This window comes from Pan troglodytes, chromosome X, assembly GCF_028858775.2.
Source record: "Pan troglodytes isolate AG18354 chromosome X, NHGRI_mPanTro3-v2.0_pri, whole genome shotgun sequence".
Lineage (NCBI taxonomy): Eukaryota > Metazoa > Chordata > Mammalia > Primates > Hominidae > Pan > Pan troglodytes.
Genome location: NC_072421.2, coordinates 153,834,426 through 153,855,785, shown reverse-complemented (window position 1 = coordinate 153,855,785; position 21,360 = coordinate 153,834,426). Strand labels below are relative to the sequence as shown.

At 57.8% G+C, this 21,360-nt stretch overlaps 1 pseudogene; it reads right to left on the bottom strand.

Annotated features, from left to right (window-relative positions):
* Positions 1–1,341: 1,341 nt before the first annotated feature.
* Positions 1,342–21,319, bottom strand: LOC129138735 (cytosolic phospholipase A2 beta-like; annotated as a pseudogene).
* Positions 21,320–21,360: the final 41 nt, after the last annotated feature.

Sequence of the window (21,360 nt, the reverse complement as noted above, 5' to 3'; positions counted from 1 at the left end):
TGTTTCCCATGCACTCCTCACTTTCCTCCCTCCTCTCCCCTCTCCAAGGCACAGCACATTGGCAGGACGGCCAGACCCTGCCCCACCCTTGTTCCAACCCGTTCTCTACCTGGTCCTCCCCTGCTTTCCCCAATCCCCACTCCATGGCAATGGAGAGGGCCAGCACGTCCCGGCCTGCAGGCCAGGGAGGAGATGTGAAGGTGGATGTGCGGGGGCAGGAGGCTCTTACCTGGCTCCTCAGTCCCTCCTTGTAGATCCCAGCATCATTTCGATGCTCAACCCCCCTCACCCACATGTCCTTCCCTTCCAAACCAGAGGGCTTCAGGCTCTCCAGGGGGAGGGGACACCTGAGGTTAGGTGAAAGTGGAGGAGGGACTGGAGACAGGCAAATCCTCCGTGCATGGGCCCCATGCCAGGATGGGCCTAGACGTGCACACGCATATACAGCCGTGTGCCTGGAGGGCTCATACCATGAGGGGTGGCAGCCACGGCTGTGGTCTCCAGTGTAACCATCTGCTCCCAGTCCTGCAGAGCCCAATATATGATTTAGATGATGTGTTGCTGACAGGACAGGCCTTGTCCTGGACACAGTGGCTCCTGAGGCTACCAGGACAGCCATTTTTTCTGCTGTCTCTAACCCAGGGCTGGGGCCGCTAGGCCAGCTGACAGACGTCGAGTTGGGTTATGAAAGTCGAGGCAATTCCCACCCACTCACCCGTCACTGTGGTTGCTGCCGCAGCGCCTGTCAGCTCTGGAATCCACTCACACGCTTATTCTAGGAGGCTGGCTGGTCCAGGGGAGGGCAGGGGCACCAGTGTTTGTTTGTTTGGAGAAGATTCTGGGGTGGCCATACCCTACTAAATTCATTCCGTTTTCCCAACAGGTCTGATCCCTGAGGTGAACCCCAGTGCAACACCAAACTTCAGGGGCACAAGCGAGGACACATCTAAGGGACCAGAATGAGACTCAGCTACAGGCAAAAGGGCTCCTTCCCGTGGCTGCTTCAACCCAGTTCCCCAGGCCCAGATTCTGGAATAGACAGTTCCTTCTGGTTAGATGGGTCCTACCATGTGGCAGGAAACAGCCATTGGCTGGCCTCCCCCTGCATTCCTGTCTGGATGAAGAGGAGACGTGTTACGGCAGAGCAGGTGGGCAAGGCCAGGGCTACCCCAGGCCCATGTGGCCTCCTCCTTGCCTGGAAGGGGTGACTCTGAGCACAGGTAGACGCAGATGTGTGCAGAGAATGTGCTCTTCGGAGGAAGAACACTGAAGAGCGAGCTCTGTACCAGCCCTTGCCATGTACAGCCAAGAGCCTAGAATGACATGGCCCTTCTCAGCGCCTCACATTTGTATGAGTCTGTAATGTATCAAGTGCTCCAACTACTCAAGGTAGCGCAGAAGGGAAAACAGGGACAGGCCGGGGGGTTTTGGGTGATTACACAAATGGGCTTGGCCTCCTTACCCCACTGCAAACTGCTGAGGCGCAAGGGAGCCCTCAGCCTGGACCCTGGGACAGTGCCACCTGAGCCCGAGGCTCTGAAGCACTGCGTGATGACAGTTCCCACCTGCAACTCAGCAGCCAGGGAATGAATGAGAGTTAGTTAGGGGTGGCAGGGGCCCCGGCCATCAGTGGGGCCTGCGCTGCCGCCTCCGCTGCACTGCCTGGCGCAGAGTCTCCAGCAGCTGCTCCTGGTTGTTGCAGAAATTGTAATGTGTCAGGTGCAGCAGCTTGTCCACGTCCTCCTGGCTGTAGGTCACCTTCGTGTAGTAGTAGGGAGAGTCCGATGAAGACAGGTTCACCTCCCCAGCTGCCGCCTCCTCGGGTGGCTGCCGGACCCCTGTGGAGAGAGTGCAGCCTGGCATGGGGAACACGTTGTGGGGAAGACGGGGTTGGAGAGGCACAGGGGACGGAGGAGGTGTGGGGGACTGGGGCAGCAGGATGGGGAGGTGAACAGCAGCTCACCAGGGGCCGAGTACTCCCGGAAGGAGTCGCTGACCAGAGGAAAGTGCAGCACCGCGGGGGCTCCGGGGCAGGTGGAGTCGGAGAAGGTGTGGCACTCCCAAGGCTGGAGCAGCTCTTTGGGGCTGGGTGAGATGGGTGGGAACGGGATCCCCTGCTCCTGGCAGAACCGGCCCAGGAGCTGCAACTGCTGCAGGGCAGGCAGAAGGGGCTTCAGAGGGACAGGGCCCCTGGCATCCTCAACACTGGGGCTGACGTAAGATGCACAGGACCTGGGGCTCAAATGCCAAAACGGTCTCCAGTGGGGCCTACGAAGCCAGTCGTTGGAAAAAACTCTCCACGCCTGACAGCCCTCAGTGGCAGCTCCTCTGGGGTTAGACGGAGCCGGGTTACTCCCAGCATTCCAGTTCTGACACTGGGAGCCAAAGCAGACTCAGCAGGTGGGCCCAGAGGCCCAGGACCACACCTCGCAGGTCAGTAAAGGGGACCCAGATACCAGGAGAACCTCGCCAGCTTCCCAACCTCCGGAGAAGAATGAGCTCCTCTGGTGGCAAATTAAGATTCCAGTGTCCCAGTCACAGCTCCTAAAGGAAGCTGAACCAGACACTGGACTCCAAAGCCCCTCTCTTCAGGGGACAGGGGCCACCCACCGCCTCCCTGCTGGGCTGCCCACCCTTCCCAACCTGGAAGGCTCCGTGGAGGTTGTAGTCCAATGACAGGATGAGGTCCACGTCCCGAGTGGGCTGCAGGAGGGGCAGGCAGCTGGTATTGAGGAGGTAGCCAACATCCAGCAGGCACAGGTGGGGCTCCGAGGGTGTCAGCTGGTTGGGAAGCCCATCCAGAGTGGTAGCTGGAAGGTTGGGGACAGCAGCAATTGTCACAGACACCAAGGGTACCAGATTCCTGCTGGAAGGAGAGACTCTGGCCTCCGGTTCCTGCTCTCCTGCTGAACCAACACCCCGACAGCCCTGCAGGTGGGCCCTGGGTCCCCAAGACAAGGAGAAAAAGACCCCTGTTCCAAGTAGTCCAGGCAATCAAGCTCAAAGCAGGAGAATGGGAGTGGACTGTGAGGGGTATCTGGACTGGGGACTCAAGGCTCAGGTGGCCACAGGAGGACTTTGGAGAGAAGCAGGTACCTTTCCATGTGGAGAAGTGAGGATGCTGAAAGTAGTCTCTGTGGAAATGGAGGCCACGCAGGAAATTATGTGTGGCCTGGGCCAGTGGACGCCACGTCAGAAGATCGGTGAAAAACTCAGCTATCCTGCCGGCTGTTGAGGGCGGTTCTTCTATCTTCAGAAGGGGGACCTGCTCCTTGTCTACACAGGCAAGGTGGGGAAATGGGGACTCCTGCACCTTTATCCCCACCTTGGTGGTGACCCTGGAGGGGGAAGAGGTGTGAACCCCCCGCCCCCTGGTGCAGCCCCAGCTGGCTGCCCCTTGGCACCCTTATGAAGGGGCCGGAGCACTTACCCAGGTTGGCCTGGTTCCTGACCCAGCGGTCCCAGAACTGGCTGGGTTCTGAGGCCCAGTATAAGCTGTCCTGGAGGTTGGCTGCATACAGGTTGCTCCAGATACCTGAAAGAGCGGCCGTGAGGGAAGAGGGCCCCCGACTCTTGTCCCAACCCTACCCTTCCCCATGGCCAGTCCTGGCCCAGGAAACTCTTCTGACCAAGGCTGCCCTCTCACCCAGGACCCATTTTCCCTGCTCGGCCCAGCTTCCCCGGCCTGCCAATGCCCCTCACCTTCTAAGAAGCAGATGCGGGACTCAGGAAGCCTCTTCATCAGCTGCCCCATAAAGAACTCGGAGCCAAAGAGCTCAGAGGGGATGAAGGCCCCGTACTTGGGGAAGCCGACCTCGTAGGGAGAGAACTCGCACCACTCTGTGAGGAGTCCACCCCTCAGCCTCGTGGTGCAGAGCCCTTAGGCACCCACACCCCCACCCCGACCCAGGATTTTGCTTTAGGGCAGCTGAGGACCAGGAGGCCTTGTGGCCTGGGCTTTGTGCATAGGACCTAAGGCCCCTGCCTCCTTCCCAAAGGGCTGAGGGACCCCGGTAGGGTGCCGGTCTCCAGAAAGCACGGGACCTGGCTCAGGAGAGGTGGGTGTGACATCTGCAATCTGCACACAGGCCCCGTCTCCCCTTATTCCACCAACTGCAAGGGCACAGGTCTCAGCTCTTGGGCCACTCACCCCCAAATTCAAAAGTGGTCAGGCTCTACCCTTTGGTGTTGAGGGCACAGTAGATGGGCAGAGGGTTCTGGCCATGACTCAGGGCCTCCCGTTGATCTGAGAGCTTGTGATCATGGGGCTGGGGAAAGATGCGTAGAACCTAAACCCACAGCGGCCTGGGTGCCCAGGGCCTTTCCCACCCTGCTGTCCAGCACCGAGCCCCAGCTCCAGCCCTTGCCCTGGCTCTGCCCCCAGGCCGCAGCCCCCGCACCTCATCATGCAGCAGCCTCGTTGATGAGGGCCCACAGGTTGGTGAAGCAGCTTGGGTAGCCCAAGCGGGCACGCTCGGCCAGCTCCTGCCGGTACCGCTGCAGCTGGCTGGGGGCCAGCACACCCAGATTGTTCTTGGTCACCTGGGTCTTCAGCAACTCAGTGGGCCCTGCCAGGTCCTTCTGAGACCACTCTGGGTCCTCATAAAGGTTGGCCAAGGCCCTGGGAAAAGCCAAAGCCAGAGGGCTGTCACTGAAGGACCCCGTCTAGACCCCACGTGCCCCGGGCTTTCTAGGACAATGGCCTGGCAGGGACCTTCCCAGGGTCCCCTTGAGCACGTTTCTCCCTGGCACATTCATTCTCCCAGCCCTTCTAGTTTTCTCAGAGGCCTAGGAGAACCCTGGCACCAGCACCCCCTGCCCCCAGCTCACCAGGTGGAGCCCGAGGCCCCGGTGATGTAGGAGACGCAATCCAAGAGGCCCAGCTCCTTCAGGCCAGCCAGCTGCCCATACAGGGAAGTCATTGCCTGGATCCCACCACCAGTGGCCATAATGGCTACCACTGGGAACTGGAAAAGAAGAGAGCTAGGCCTGTAGAGGCCCTAGGGATGGGGAAGGCCAAGTCACAGGAAGAAGAGGTAGCAGGTCAAGTGGCCACCCAGCCCACAGCTAAGGCCTGATCACAGGTCTTGGGACCAGTTCTGAGTCAGCCCTGGGGGCCAGAAACAGCCTTTTGAGTGCCCAGCTCCTCCAGTCCTAAGGGCTCCAGGAAAAAATGGCCCAGGCAAGTTCTGAGCCTCATCTCCTTGCCCTCAGCCCCCGAACCTGATGCTCACTTTCTGGAAGCCCCAGGGCCCACCTCAAAATTTTCCCAAATTGCCATCATTCCCCCAGGAGATGGCCCAGGCTAATATGAACCTCCTGAAGCACCCTGGGCCAACAGGCCTCATACCAGATATCTGTCTCCCTCCTCAGACAGGCTAGGCTGAGAACCAAGAAACAGAGTAGGAAAGCCAGCCCCATGAGGTAGCTCCCATGTGGGCTCCAGGTGCCTCAAGCAACACTCTGCCTGTACCAAGTCCCTGCTAACACCAGGTGAGAGGAAGCAGGGTGGGGACAGGCAGCTACGAGCTCTGGTCTAGATCGGGGACAGCAGCTCCAGTGTTCAGCACCAGGAGCTAGGCCCAAGCAAGCCCGGGGACACCCCATCCAGCCCAGCCCCCAAACGTCATCCTCCTGCAGGTCTCTGTCCAGCTGCAGGGCCTGCCTCAAGGCCGCGGCCACCACCTGCTTCCTCCTGCTCAGGAAGGCCTGCTCCTCTGCACAGGGCCCGAAGCCCAGTCGCATGGCCAGCTCCCTCAGTCTGGCCGGGGAAGGAAGAGACTGTGTGACAGCTCTCAACCCTCCCCAGAGAATGGAAAGCTGGGTCTGCCTCACCTGTAATACCTACTGCCCTCCCTCCTCTCCCCAACCCTCAATGCCACTCCCGTGTCACAAGACTGAAGTTTGACACCTGGGGAGAGTGTGTCCATGTGGACATGCTTGGGAATGCAGCAAGGCAGACTGGCAGGACCCAGAATGCCGTGGCTGAAAGAGGCTGCTTGGGGTCCCAGGTGCAGACAGGCCCCCAGGCAGGCCCCATACCATAGATCCCCCCCTCCAAGTCTCGTGTTCTGTCCCTTACCCACGGAGTTCAAAGCACTTTGGGAGGCTGAGGCAGGCATATAACTTGAGGCCAGGACCAGCCTGGCCAATGTGGGGAAACCCCGTCTCCACTAAAAATACAAAAAATTAGTTGGGTGTGGTGGTGGTCACCCGTAATCCCAGCTACTCGGGAGGCTGAGGCAGGAGAATCGCTTGAACCCCAGAGGCGGAGGTTGCAGTGAGCCAAGATCGCGCCATTGCACTCCAGCCTGGGCGACAGAGAGAGACTCCATCTCAAAAAAAAAAAAAAAAAAGGGCAGGGGGCGGGGCAGAAAAGGACCAATAATCCTGTGTCTGTGAGGTGAGAAGCCACTCTCTCAAGACAGAGGGCCAGGGTGGGCGACAACTCTACGAAGATCATTTAAGGTCCAGCCATAACAGCTTCCACCCAAAAGGGCGCAATTTCCCCTCTTCTCTCCCTTGGTTTTCCTGCCCTCTCCGCGCCCCAAACCATGTTACCATTTTCCATCCTCACCTCCCTGCGTTTTCCAGCCAAACATTTATCAAGTGCTCCCCGGGTGCCTGGCACTGGGCCGGTCACTCACCCCTCTGACCATAGGTGCTAAGACTCCTCCCAGTACTCCTCCCGGTACTTCGTGCCCCCACCGAGCGCAAGCCTGAGCCCCTTCAGAGAGCATGAGGATGAGGGGCGGCTGTTTCTCCCCCTCACTCCTCCAGGCCTCCTCCAGCCCCGCGCCCTGGTTGTTTTCCAGGGCCTTGCCCAGTCCCCAGCCAGGCCTCTCACCCTGCTTCTTTTTTCAGCTCCACTCTCATCAGGGGCTCCTGAAAACCGTGAAGGCCCCAGTCACAAAAGGTCGGCCACCTCCACCCAGCTCTGGTCCTCTTACCCTGATCCCCGGCGCACCACCCCCGCCCCGCCACTGTCTCCACAGGCGCCAGGCCTGAAGCAGGGATGCTCAGAGGACACTCCCCAAAGAGCCTGGCCCCAGCACCTGCTCAGGGTGTGACCCACGGAGAAGCGGGAAGCAGGCCCCTCCCTTTGTGGCCTGGGTCCCAGCCCCATCCAGGCGCCTTGCTTCCTTCCCTGGGAGGCCAGTACCTGGGACGTGGGGAAGACAAGCCTCACCACTTGACCAGAGGGCAGGGCACTCAGGGGCACCTTTAGTTGCTCCTCGGGGGCATCCTGCAGGGGACAAAGAATGGAGACCTAAGAATCTTTACGCTTCCACTCCTAGCAAAGACCTCACCAAACTCCCGCCGGCAGCCATAGAGGTATGGGAGGGACGGGAAGGGGAGGCCAGCATGGGCCCACACATGCTGCCAGGGTGCCCACTCTGCCAGGTGGAGCAGAGGTCAGACTGGGAGGAGGTGCAGAGGGAGGGAGGAAGTTCTGGGGGCCCCACCTCGAGGGAGCGAGGCACACTACCTGCAGGTGAATACTCAGCTCCTGCTCCCAGCAGGCTGGGCAGTGGAAGCGGAAGGTGCCAGTGCCCACAGAGGCCTCCTGTGGACCCTCACAGGACCCAGGAACCACAAGCTGAACTCTGTGCTCTGAGGCTGGAAACAGGAACCAGAGTAGAGAGGCTGGGGACGGTATCTCTGCCCACAGAACCCATCTTGCTGCGTGGCCTGGAGGGCACCTCCCTCTCCCCGCTGAAATGGTCTGGTGGAGATGGATCCCCCACCACGGTCCCCCGAGAAGGCCTAAGGGGAAAGCTCAGGCCCCAGGGAGAATTGTCCAATGCTTAAAGGGGGAAGACAAGAGCTGAGAGCCAGGGGCTGTCCCAGTGGGTTGGGGACTCACACTTCTGGTCTCCTGTCTCCTCCAGTTGAACGTGCAAGCAGGAGAGCTCCCGGGCCTGAGTCATGAAGACAGCCCCTCAGACACTAACCCCACCCCCCATTCAGGGACCCCACCCTCGCAGCACCCTGGCTGCTGCTGGTCTGCACTTCATTACCTGGGCCCTTGAGATTGTATTCCCTTAACAAACTGAAATCCCAGGGTCCCCAGGCTGAGGCAGCGGTGGGCCTGTACCTCAAGTCGCTGGCATGAGGGAGTCCCGGGGACCCCAGACCGCCTCCCAGAGCACTGGCACACTCACCACCAGAACGCCATTGCTGACGAGCCACTCGCCACGGTCAGCCCTGGAAAGAGCCCACAGAGCCCCCTTAGCAGGAGTCCAGGTTCCCACCCCACAGAGACCTGGGCATCCCCCAGGCACTAGTGCTGTCCTTCCCACACGGCACTCCCACCCAAACTGCCCCAGGCCCCTGACTCACAGACTCTGCAGGCAAAATTCAACTTCCAGGCGCCCCTCACCCTGGGAAGAGAGCCAGAAGTAAGTTAGAAAGGGTCAGAAGGAGTGCACATATGTCAGTGAGTATGAGAGACATGCGTGTGTGTGCGCGTGGAGATTTCAACCCAGACACCAGCTAGGGCTGCCGTGGAAACACCGCCTTGCCTGAGGGCTCAGTGAGAAGCTCTCGCACCGGAACTCCCCAGCCCGCAGAGTCCCCGCATCAAACAGTACTGACAACACAGGGTCATCTCCGGTCACCAGGTCCCGGTCAAAGACTTTCAGTTCCATGACATTCTGGAGGGGAAAAGAGTGACAGGGCTGCAGGAGGGAGGGGACAGAAAGGTGAGCAGGGCAGCGGCAGTGGCTGGCGAGGATGTGGGTAGAGTCAGCGCTGATGCCTGACCCACCTTGAGCTGCCTGTGGATCCTGAAGTGAAAGCTCTGGTTCCAGACAGGGCTACTGCTGTTCTTGACCGTGCGTGTCTGGAGCCTGTGGCTGCAGGCCGTGGGCAGCCAGAGAGTCACGTAGCAGTCAGAGGGGGTCACTGCGGGAAGGAACAAGTGCCCAGCGGTGGACAAGAGCCCTTCCCAGCCGCCCAGACCCACTTCCTTCCATCACCTAGAGCCCCATGTGGGTTAAGACTGAGGGGGAGGGGAAGTGGGGGGAAGTGGGGGCCAGAGGCAGAGCCCCAGCTGCCACCTTCCACCCAGAAGCTCCTCTCAGCTCCCTCCTCTAGGCCCTGCCCACCGGCCCACCCGCCTCCACCAAATCCAGCCACAGCACCCTCCTCCTCAGCACCCTCCTCCTCCCTCAGCCCAGCACAGGGGCCAGGGCGGTGCGCACTCACCTAGGTCCTTAGAGGGTAGGCGATGGGCCTGCAGGACACGAACCATGAGCAGGCAGGTCCTGGACACCTCTGCCTGCAGAGGTGGGAGAGGGGAGACCTGCTATGGGCTGATGAAGCCAAGGGTGACAGGGGCCACAAAGGAGGCTGGAGCAGTGCCTCAAGGCCTAATCCTGAACCCCAGGCCCATCCTCCATCTCATCAGAATCCTGAATCCACAAGAGGAGACATGATATCTCCATCACGACGCCTGCCAGCACTTACACAATGCTCTGCGCCGGCTCTGGGCCAAGGGCTTTGCATACATTAACTCATTTATCGCACAACCACCTTATGCACAGATACTATTTACGATGGCCCACTCCACAAGGAAACTGAGGCACAGAGAAGCAGTCACTTGCCTGAGGTCCACAATTGGGGTTGGAGCCCGGGCAGGCTGGCTCCAGATTTATGCCTCACACAGACCTGCTTCCACCTTCTCGGGCTAGTATCCTTTAGGCTCTCCACCCCACATCCCCAGCCCACACCCCAGCTAAGCAGCTTTCCGGCTGGTCTTGGGTGGCAGGGGACATAAGCTATCGAGGGAGGGGAAGTAGCACATCAGGTCCTTGGGCCCCAGGCTGAGCTGCTCTCGTACCCTCCCTCCACCCCGGTCAGAAGAGCATCCTGGAAATGGGCTCTCTCCTGGGCAGGGGAGGCGGCTCCTAGCTCAGACCCCTCACAGGCTGTCATGTCCTCCAGGCCCTGCCAGGTCAGGCTGAAGATGGTCCCCCGGTAGCTCCCTCCAAACCCATGCCCCTGGTTCTGGGAATGCAGCCTGGCAGGCGCACCGGGACCAGGGAAGCCTGTGCCAACTGCTTCCTTTCGGCCTTCCACCTGCCTCCGCAAGGACCCTAACAGGTCAAGTCCAGGGAGCAACCAGGTCCAGGGCAGTGCTGGAGGGCCTCATCCACCAGGGTCAGCCCAGGGCCCTCACACTCCAGGCAACTGAGTCAGAGGAGCATGGAGGAGCCACTTGCTTCCAGGGCCTCAGGGCGGCAGCTGGGAGCCTCTGAGTCTCCAGGGCCCAAATCTATGGTGCCAGGGAGCTCTGCCAGGAGCCCGTTCCCAGGACAGAAAACACTCAGGACGGATCCCTCATCCCCAAGCCTCCTTCTCCCCTGGCTTCTGCCCACTACCCTGGTCTTGTGGTCAATAAACTCCCCTCCCTACCCCTGGAGAAGACCACAGCTCCCATAAGAAACATATTAACTAGGCCCCAGGTAGAGACCAGGGGTCCCAGTAGGGACCCAGGGCCCTGCCAGGCCTTACCACAGCCATGAGACTGAGTCCTCAGGAGCAGGAATGATGGGGCAGTGGCCACAGGATCAAGGACTATCAGCTTTCTAACCCAGAGCCAGGGATGTGATGTCCCAATTGGTCCCAAGTCCCTCCTACCCGCCGCCTCTGCTCCACCTAAGCTCCACACCCACTCCTGAACCAGCCACCTGTCCAGGAAATGAGGCACCCTAAGCCTATACTAGAGCTCTTGATACCTCTGTGGCACTCGCCAGCCTTTACCAGCTGGGCCTGCCCCACCCAGCCCTGCAATCCCAGCCTGGAGAGCTTGCTGCCAGGGGCTGAGCAGAAAGAAAGCAGGGGTGAGTCCCAGAACAGCAGCCAAGGGAAGAGTGGAGTTCCCTGTCACAGGCCTTTTGCAACTCTGGCACTTGTTGGACAGGAATGCCCAGTCTTGATGGCAGGGCTCCATCAATCTGAGATGAACACCCGGGCCCCCTCATGACAGGCAGGGGAGTGGCTGTCACATAAAACAGCCCTTCAAAGCTAGGGGCTGAGTGGCCAGGGATGAGGCCTGTGGGTTGGCACTCAGGGGCAGGGGGTTCTTCTGCCTCCAGGGCATGGTTTGTGGGGGGGTCAGCGTGTGGAGACCAACTCTTTCCTCAGAGGGACAGCCCCAGGAGAGGTGGGGGCTTCCGTCCCTTCCTGCCTGTGCCTGTTATGGGAGAAACAGGGGTTATCCCCAGGGCACCAGGTCCCACCTGCTGCCCCTGAACTGGGGGAGGACAGTAACCATAGGAGAGCTAGGAATAGCTCTCAAGGTCCTGGGCCAAAGAGGTCCGGACCAGAGAGCTACAAGACTCAGGTCTGCTTGCTTGTCCCAGGGAGGGGCTGCGGTGGCTCTCATGGACAGCGGGACTTGGGCAGCTGACGGCTCTTTGGGCCCAGGCTGGGATCCAGCCCTCACCCCCAGTGAAGGTCACCCTGAAGTTTTTACCTGAACCTTCAGGCCCTCCTTAGACCACAGAAGGCAACTTCAAGAGGGAGGATCAGAACATACGACTCATAAGCCAGGCGCAGCGGCTCACACCTGTAATCCCAGCACTTTTGGGAGGCCGAGACAGGTGGATCACGAGGTCAGGAGACCAAGACCATACTGGCTAACACGGTGAAACCCCATCTCTCCTAAAAATACAAAAAAATTAGCCGGGCATGGTGGCACGCACCTGTAGTCCCAGCTACTTGGGAGGCTGAGGCAGAATAGTGAGAACCTGGGAGGCAGAGCTTGCAGTGAGCTGACATCACACCACTGCACTCCAGCCTGGGTGACAGAGCGAGATCCCATCTTAAAAAAAAAAAAAAAAAAAAAGGACATACGACTCACAGCTACCTTTTATTCAACATGTCCTGTGTGCCAGCTCCATGCTGGTCCTCATAGACATCATCTCCAAGCCCACAACAGCCCCGCGAGGTACAGCCATTATTATCTCTTTACTGACAGGACACCAATGCCCGAGACGCAGTGACTCGCCCAACATCACAGCGCTGGGGAGAGGTGCCGCTGCACCTGATCCCCACTCTGCTCACCTGTGTGGCAACTTCCTGAGAACCCTCACCCAGACCTGCCTGGCACCTTGAGTCCTTATGACCACATTCCAAGATCCTCCACAGCTGATCTCAAGCCATGCTGGACCCGGGGCCAGCAGCCAGCATGCACACTCCAGGCTCTCTCGAGAATTGACCCGGCCAGGGAGGGGCTGGCCCCATCCCCCAAGGCGTGCTTGGTCGTGTTCACCAGCGCTCCATCAGTCAAGGCCTGAAGCCTTGGTGAGGGAGTCGAGCAGCTGGAAGTAACTATACTTGAGGTCGTAGTCCATGTCATACCAGAAATTCACTGTGGGAAGAACGGGGATCTGAGCATGAAGATCCCTCTTCTGACCCAGAGCCTCCCAAGCCTCCCCCCAGAGGCCCTGCTGGACCTTGGCAGGGCCTGTCCCCAGGCGGCCTGGGCAACTCCTCACCTGCGATGCAGCCCTGGGACTGCTGGACGTGGTGGAACCACAGAGCCGGCAGATAGAGCATCTCACCGGCCTGCACCGTGCAGCAAAGGGCCTGGGCCTGACTGTAACTAGGGTACCATGCTAGGTCTGGTGCCAAGGGGTCCAGTGGGATCCAGGGCACCTGGGAACACATCAGATGCCAGGGAGCAGCCCCCCAGACCCCCCAGGACTTCAGGCTCTGTCCCTTCCAAAGGTCAACACCACAGGCCCTGCTTGGCTCAGCACTGAAAGGCCTCAGACTTAGGGACTTTTCAGAGCAAGGTGCCACCTCCCCAGATCTTTTGTGCCTGCTCTTCAGAGCCAGGCTTCTGCCCTTCTCCCTCCCTAGAGCCCAAGAACAGGACAGACACCTTCTCCATGGCCTCTTCATCCACCACCTTAAAGGTGCCCTCTTCAGTTAGCTGGTAGGTTGCCGGCATGTACAGCTCTGGAGCCCAAGGGAGAAGGGTGTGGGGGAATTGCAAACAGCCTGGAACTTGCCAGACCCTCCTCCACCCCAGCCAGCCCTGGGCAGGGGCAAGGGGATCAGGGGCCCTGGTGCACTGGGGATGCCACAGCCACACCTCAGGCCTGGGAACTGGCCTCCCAGGCTCTTGCTGCCTCCCTCCCCCTTGGGCCAGCTGTTCCCCAGCCCCTCCCTGCAGGCCACATCCCCTACCATAGGGGATGAAGGGCCAGTCGCTGGGCAGATGGAACAGGAAATGTTTCTCTCCTGAGACCACGCAGTAGAGGTTCTCATAGTGGTCCTTGTGCACTGCCAACAGAAAGAAGGCCCGGGGGCAGGATATGGAGGGCAGGGGCACGGGAGGAGGCAAACCATCATGCTGAGAGCCCTGCACCCCAAGACGGCCTATGACAAAAGAGAAGCATGCACAGAGCCAGTGGGCTGGAGATGCCAGGGGTTCTGATGGGCATTCTGGAACTCTGCCTACCAGGGACCTGATGCTCACCAGGCCCTGGACTCCTCTTCAAAAAGAGGGGAAGTTCTCCTACACTTACCCCCTGGCCCAGCGGGCCTTCAGGGAGGTTTCTTTGGGTCTAGAAGAAACAATGCACCCACCCCCAATGCCATGGGTCCATTCCCCGACCTCAGCTGTCAGGGGAAACCCTCTGTGGTGCCCGAGTCCTAGAAGCCAAAAGAAATCTTAGAGAACAGCCCAACCTCCACCCAGGGCCATCCCTCCACTCCTGGCCTCGTCTTCCCTCCCTCTGCCCCAACCTGCTCCTTCTCCACCTTTGTATTCCCCTTACACCTACAAGAAGTCACCGCAGCCACCTCCCCCAGCCAGAAGTTCACAGCATCGGGCATCTTTCCTGCAGGGCAGAAGGCAGAGAGCAAGTTAGGAAGGCCAGGCTGGGGAAAGCTGCCATCCAGAGATGCCAGAGCCAAAACCTGGGTGAGCACAGAGGAATCCCAAGAAAGGGGTCAGGGAGAAGAGGCAGAGGTTGGGAAATCTTGGGGAAGGGGTCCTCCCTCCCTGGGGCAGAAGGAAGGACAACAATCTTTGGCAGTTCATCTATGATTAAGTCAAGGCCTGGGAATGTATTTAGTGAGCTGCACCAGATGCTGACAGGACCAAGCCCATAGGCCAGGTCATCACCTAAGGGCAAACAGGCTGACCCCCCTCCTTCCCATATCTTCCCTGTCCAGGGCCAGGACCACCCCACCTCCACTCACCCAGGGCTTCGGAGGCCCAGGGCACATGGGATTCCAGATCAGGCAGCATCTGGGGCAGCTCGGTGGGCAGGTTGGAGCACTGCTTCTGCACATAGAGGACTCCAGGGTGCTGGGCCCGGCCCTCCAGCACATCCAGCACGAAGCTCAGGGGCAGGCGGCGCTCAGCTGGCATCATGAAGCGATCCCCTCTCACGGCATCCGCGTAACCATCTGGGGTCACGGCCACACTCACCTCTGTGGAGCCCACTGTGGCTCTAGAGGAATGGACACTCAGCCCATGCCCAGATGCCAGTAATCACTGCTCACACCTGACCCCAAGGCAGCTCCCACCTGAAATAGGGGAGGGACCACTTCTGGAGGGCCGGCCAGTGCTGCAGAGCGTTGCGGATGATGCACGGCCTGTTGGGGCAGACCCAGTCCGGGTAGAAGTGGAGCGGAGTTGGGGGTTTGTCCAGGTAGGGCACAGCAAGAGGCACGCAGAGCTCTGAGAGAAAGAAGAAGACAGGGGATGGAAGGGCTGATGTCTGCAGCACCCAGTCCCTGCCCAAGAGATGCCCTCCCTGGAAAGGCCGCGCTGTGTCACTGGGAAATGCTCGTTGGTGACCAAAGGACCCTGGACAACCAGTAATAGAAAGATGAGGACGGAAAAATGAAAGCAGAAAGCATCACGCACACACACCCGCATGGGCCCTGACCGTCCACGGGGCCAGAGGCTGCTACCCAGCCCATAAGCCAAATCCCCTGTGGGGCTGTGTCTGCACAGTGGACCCTATGCCTTCCCACCCTGGAGAGGCCAGCCTCCTAGCATCTACCAGGAAAGGCCACCATGGAAGTGGCATTGGGAGCTCCAGAATGAGTAAGGCTGAGGCCCCATGGCCACGGGCTATTCTGGGTGTTGTGTGGCTCTGGGAAGCCCCCTTTAACAGTGACATTTACTGAGCACCAGGAATGTGCTCAGCACTTGGCTTGGCTAATCTGGGGCTATCAGGGATGACACAATCATCATCTTAAGAAATTTACAACCTTCTTACCCGGGAAGACAAAGTACCAGATGACACCAATGGAGGAAAAGGAAGGGCTCGGCTATGGTTTGGGTCCTGCTGAACAGCATCACCATCTCCAGACACCCAGGGCCACCACGTACACTTCGGCAGGCTGCGTGGTGTGCCGCCTGCGCAGGGGTCTACAGTGGCCCTGTGTCACCTCTAATCAAAATCTTTTTGACTCAGCTTTCTCCTTCACTCCCGTCATCCTACTGGTTGGCTCTGAGTCCTGTTGATTCTGTCTCCTATGTCTCTCAAACCCACCGTCTCCTCTCCTCTGCTGGCATCCACATTCCAGCTACCTCCTTTGGGTCCTCACTCAAATATCACATTGATAAGACTTCCTTCTCCGACTATACTTTCTAAATTTATAATCTGTCCCCCTGCCGCAAATCTTTATATCCCTTTCCGTATTTTTTCTCGTTAGCATTCATCACCATCTGACATGCTATATATTTTAGGGCTAGACGTGGTGGCTCATGTCTGTAATCCCAGCACTTTGGGAGGCAGAGGCAGGAGGATTGCTGAGGCCGGGAGGTCAAGACCAGCCTTGGCAACGTAGGGAGACCCCATCTCTACAAAAAAACTAAAAATTAACTGGACATGGTGGCATGCACCTATACTCCTAGCTATGCTAGAGGCTGAAGCCAGAGGATCACTTGAGTCCAAGAGGTAGAGGCTGCAATGAGCTATCATCGTGCCACTGCACTCCAGCCTGGGTGACAGAGCAAGACTTTATCTCAAAAAAAAAAAAAAATTATATTTCATCTACATAAACTGTTTATCATTTTTTCACCCTTGCTAGAATGTGAACTCCACAAGGGCAGAGACACTTGTCTGTTCACTGATGCACCCCTGGGACCTAGAACAGTACCTAGCACACAGCATGTGCTCAGCAAGTATTTGCCTAATGTTGAATAAAAGTCTCCAGTATCCTGGCTGGATGGTTGCAGTAGTGAACTAGCTGGTTTCTCTGGCTTAATTCCACTCCCTCCCAAAGCATTCATCATCATAGCCCCAGTCATCTTCTGAAAATACAATCTCATATTGTCATACCCCTAGTAACAAATACCTCGATGGCTTACCACTGCTCCTTAGAGAATGCCGCCTGCCTTGGCATGCACGACCAGGCCCAACCTACTCTTCCAGTCTGATTTCCTGTCTCGTGCCTGCCCTTGCCACACACCCTCTATTCAGGTGGTACCTTTGTTCCAGCTGCTCACTCAGACTGGAGTGTCTTTCTGCTGGTTGTTATAAAGTGTACAGGGCTTCGCTTTGCTACATTCATGCTCTAGGTCGAGCCAGAAGGCCGTGGTTCCCATTTGGTGGTTACCACATGCTGCTCCAAATGGTCCCAGCACTGATGTTCACCTCTGAGGTTACGCAGCACCTCTCACAGCAACACCATGCCAGTCACCTTTACTTTCTGATCAGTTGGAAAGTGAATGTTCTTAGATCAAATATTGTAACTGAGTGAGAAGACCCCACTGGGCCCAGGAATACTGGAAAGAGTTGGTGTGCCTGCTTGCTTCCCTGGCTAGAGGCAAGATGGCACCCATCCAGGAGATATGGAATCCAGGAGAGAGCAAAGTGGCAAAGGCCTTCCCAGTCACACCAACCCATCCAAGCAGTCACCTTGAGAGACGGGGTGGTCTGGGGCTCAGTACATCTTCCTGTTGTACTCGCTGAGATTAAGAGACAGGGTCTTGCTCTGTTGCCCAGGCTGAAGTGCAGTGACGCAATAATAGCTCACCGCAGCCATAAACTGTCACGGGATCTTTGGGGTGTTGCTTTACCAGCTGGAAACCTCTGTGGCCAGTGATGCCTTTGCCTGTTTTGCTCGGGCCCATTGGGCCCACTCGGCCCTGCAGGCTGTGCTCAGCTCATGCTACCAGCCTGGATCCCACACCTGCCAAGGGTGAGTGGGGCAGCGAGGGGTGTGTGAGCGAATGAGTGTGGGGTTTGGCCGCTGCGCACAGCTAGGCGTGTGGGCTGCGGTGGGGCAAGCAGCTTCAGGTGCCAACACAGGTGCTGGTTTCCTGCAAGGCTGCAGCTAGACCAGGTGTACCATAAGCAGCTTCCACAGCTGACACTGGGAAGTATGGTGGTGCCTGGAAGCTTGCAGATACCAGGAACCGCAGAGCCCTAAAGAGGGTGTCAGAACCCCAGCTTGGGGAGCTCCTGGGTCTGGACTCCCCAAAGGGCCGCAGCTCTTCTTTCCTTCTGGTCACCCACAATGTGGCGAGCAAGACGCATGGTTCAGCCCTCTTCATGTTACAGCTCTTTTAGCCCCGCCACTCAGCAGGTCCCAATTCTTGTCCTGCATCCAGGAAGAATGAGGTACACACAGACAAGCAGAGGGTAAACAAGACAAAGAGGAGCTTTACTGAGCCACAGAATAGCTCAGAGGAGACCCACAGTGGGCAGCTCCTCTCCGCAGCCAGGGTGTCCCAACGAGTGTTCAGCTCTCAGCAAAGAGGATAGCTCCTCTCTCTGCAGGCAGGTAGTCCTGTTGAGTGTTCAGCTCAGCAGAGCTTTGTTCCAGCTGCTCACTCAGACTGGAGTGTCTTTCTGCTGGTTTTTATAAAGTGTACAGGGCTTCGCTTTGCTACATTCATGCTCTAGGTCGAGCCAAAAGGCCGTGGTTTCCATTTGGTGGTTACCACATCCTGCTCCAAATGGTCCCGGCACTGATGTTCACCTCTGAGTTCACACTGCATCTCTCACGGCCACACCATGCCAGTCACCTTTACTTTCTGATCAGTTGGAAAGTGAATGTTCTTAGATCAAATATTGTAACTGAGTGAGAAGACCCCACTGGGCCCAGGAATACTGGAAAAGAAAGAGCTGGCATGCCTGCTTGCTTCCCTGGCTAGAGTAGCTCCTCTCTGTGGGCAGGTTGTCCTGTCATCTCTCCAGCTCTCAGCAGAGAGGGTAGCTCCTCCCCGCAGCTGGTCGTCCCATCGTCTCTTCTGGTCTGGCTGAGTCAGGGGCTTTTTATGGGTCTCACAGGGGAGGACGTACATGCCTATTGGTCCATGGGCAGCCACGGGTGGGCCGGAAAAAGCACCAAAAGTTCCCATTCCGGTCCATGGAACCGGCAGCCCAGCCCCCAGGCTTCAGGCCTTCCCTGGCTTGAAGGTGGGGCTTCACCGGGACCCGCCACCTTCCACCCAGGAACCTGTCTGCCTCTTGCCACCATTCACGACACCCAAGCTGTTTGTGCCAAGGGGTGCCTGCAGGCCAGCACTGAGCTGCCCTCAGCCCCTCCTGGCCTCCCTCCCATGCTCGTTGGCACCCAAAGGCCAGAGGGGGCCAAGGAGGCAGGGGGCTGGTGTGTCAGCACTGCAATAGCACCCAGGCTCAGCCTCAACTTTGCTCCATGATCTGATCAGGTGCTGACAGTGGGGAGAAGCCAGACAGCAGGATCAGGCACTTCCAAGCCTGCGGCAGCAGGAAGGGGCCTTCCTGGGTCCCCAAAAGTGCAGACATGCCTGGGTCCACAGCTGCAGCTTGGGAGGCTGCAGCTGCATCTAGGAGGGTGGGGCTCCTGCCTGCTCCTGGCTCCCAAGAGCACAGGGGTGCCTGAGTTGCAGTCCTGGCTTGGGTGGCTGTAATTGCGCCTAGGGAGCTCCCACTCCACCAACTTGGAAGGGGTGGGGCTCCCATTTGTCCCCAGTTCCCGCCAGCTCTGTGGAACATGTGGCCCCAGCTGCCTCTCCTCTTTGCATTTTCCCCACAGCGGTGGCGGGCAAGGTGCATATGGCATGGCAGCTCTGACCACCCCAAACAAATGAGCCTAGTAGTCCTGTGTTCCGGAAACAGTAAAGAAGCCAGTTTGCAGGAGCAGGGTCTTTGTGCACATGTGTGAGTATTTTTGTACTCACAAGTACAAGTCCCTACAAGTCCCAGTTGCACCTTTGGCAGGGCGCTCGCAGGCTTCTGGGATGTGGCAGGGAGCGAGGTTCAGGCTGCAGCAGAGGGTCTGGGCTTAGGAGCAGGTCCTGCCCAGCCATGTGAGGGTGGGGGTGGTGCAGTCGGCTGCCTCGGGGATGCAGGGAACAGGGGACTCACTACCACCACTGCTGCTCCCAGAGCCGCTTCTGCTGCCCGACTTGTGCCTCCCCACTGCAGCCAGCATGATGAGAACATCTGCTTCAAACTGCCCGCCACTGTCATCAAAACTACTGGACTCAAACAATCCTCTTGCCTCAGGAGGTGGGACTACAGGCACATGCTACCACACTATGGTGTCTCACTATGTTGCCCACGCTGGTCTCGAACTCCTGGCCTCAAGAGATGCCTCCCACCTTGGTCTCCTGAAGTGCTAGGATTACAGGCGTGAGTACTGCACACAGCCTGGGATTCTGAAAATACATGGAAACTGCCATTTTTTCACCCTTTGGACTTCTGCAATTAGGGATTTGTTTTACTTGCTCACCATTTCCTTCAGAGAATGGCTGCTTTCCTCTCCTGGGGCTTCCAAGTGAGAAAATTTCAAAAGGGATCCAAACAATTGCTTTGACCCCATAACTCTGCTAAGAATTTAACAAGGCCGGGAGCAGTGGCTTATGTGTTCCATGGTGTTCCAAAACTTTGGAATGCTGAGGTGGAAGGATTGTTTGAGGAATCTGGGACCAGCCTTGTCTCTACTAAAATTCAAAAAAATTAGCCAGGCGTGGTGGCGCATGCCTGTAGTCTCAGCTACTCCCAGGTGCTGAAGCAGGAGGATCTCTTGAACCTGGGAGGTCGAGGTGCAGCGAGCTATGATCGTGCCACTGCACTCCAGCCTGTGTGACACAGTAAGACCCTGTCTCAAAAAATATAAAGAATTTAACCAACAAACATACTCACACATGTGCAGAAGACGCTGCTCCTGCAGACTGGCTTCTTCACTGTTTCCTAAACACATCAGGCACACTCCCACAGAGGGCTTTGCCTGCACTTACCTTCTAACCTACTTCTTCTACTCTACAATGTACTCATTCAGTACACCTGTGGTTAATTGTCCACCTTCTCACTTAGAATGTAACAGGACATAGACTGTAAAAGATTTGTTTTGTTCAGTGATGTATCTCAAACACACTGAACACAGCCTGGCACACAGAGATGCTGAATAAGTATTTGTTAAATCAATCCTCAAAGTACTCGTTGCAGCATTATTGAAAACAATGGATTGGACATGACCTAAGTGACTAAGTGAATACAGCACTAGCACACAGACGTGAAAAAGACTGAGGTAGAGGAATGTGAAATGATCTCCAAGATACACGGTGCAGAAGAGTGTGTTTAGCAGGCTACTATTTGTACAAAAAAAGGGTAAAAAGTCGTGTGTGCACGGATATAAACAATCTTTGTGTAAGAATGCAAACTGGGGCTGGGAGGGAACCTTGCTTCATTTACATTGCGTACCATTGTATATTACATCACATACACATGAGCCTGTGTTGCTGTTCAGTGGTAAGAAATCATTTAAAAATAGAAAAAAGAAGGCAGGAGGGAAGAGAGAAAGAAAGAAAAGGAATAAAAACCAAGCAGGGGAAGAGCCAGGGACCATTTGGTCAGCCTGCAATCCTCCCAAAGTGCGACAAGGGAGTTGAGGTCGGAGGCGGCGCACGTGGGGGAGGAATCCGACCACCACCTGTGTGCCTTCGATGAGCTTTCAACAAGGGCAACAGCAAGCTGCTCAAGACTGTAGGAAACACAGGGCTTCGCCGCGACCACGGTCAAGACGGCACCGGGCCTTGGGAATAACGTGAACAGAATCACCCAGGAAGCCGCGGAAGCGCGCGAACACGGGAGAAGGGAAGCAGGTTGCCACAGAAGAGCAACCCGAGCGGGGCCTCGGGGCAGTCGCACACACGAGGTTCCGAGCCCCCTGTGTCAGCGGCATCCCAGGGCCCCTCCCGTGTTCGGAAATCGCCGCAGCCTGTGGGAGAGCCACTCACCCCTCGCAGCGGCCGGGAATTCTCGTAACTCGCTCCGCGCGGCTTCCAAAGCCGCCTCCGCCACGGCTGCGTCAGCGCCGGCCGAGACCCCGCCTTTCCCCGACGCCCCGCCGCAGGCCACACCCCAAGCACGCGCCCCGCCCTCC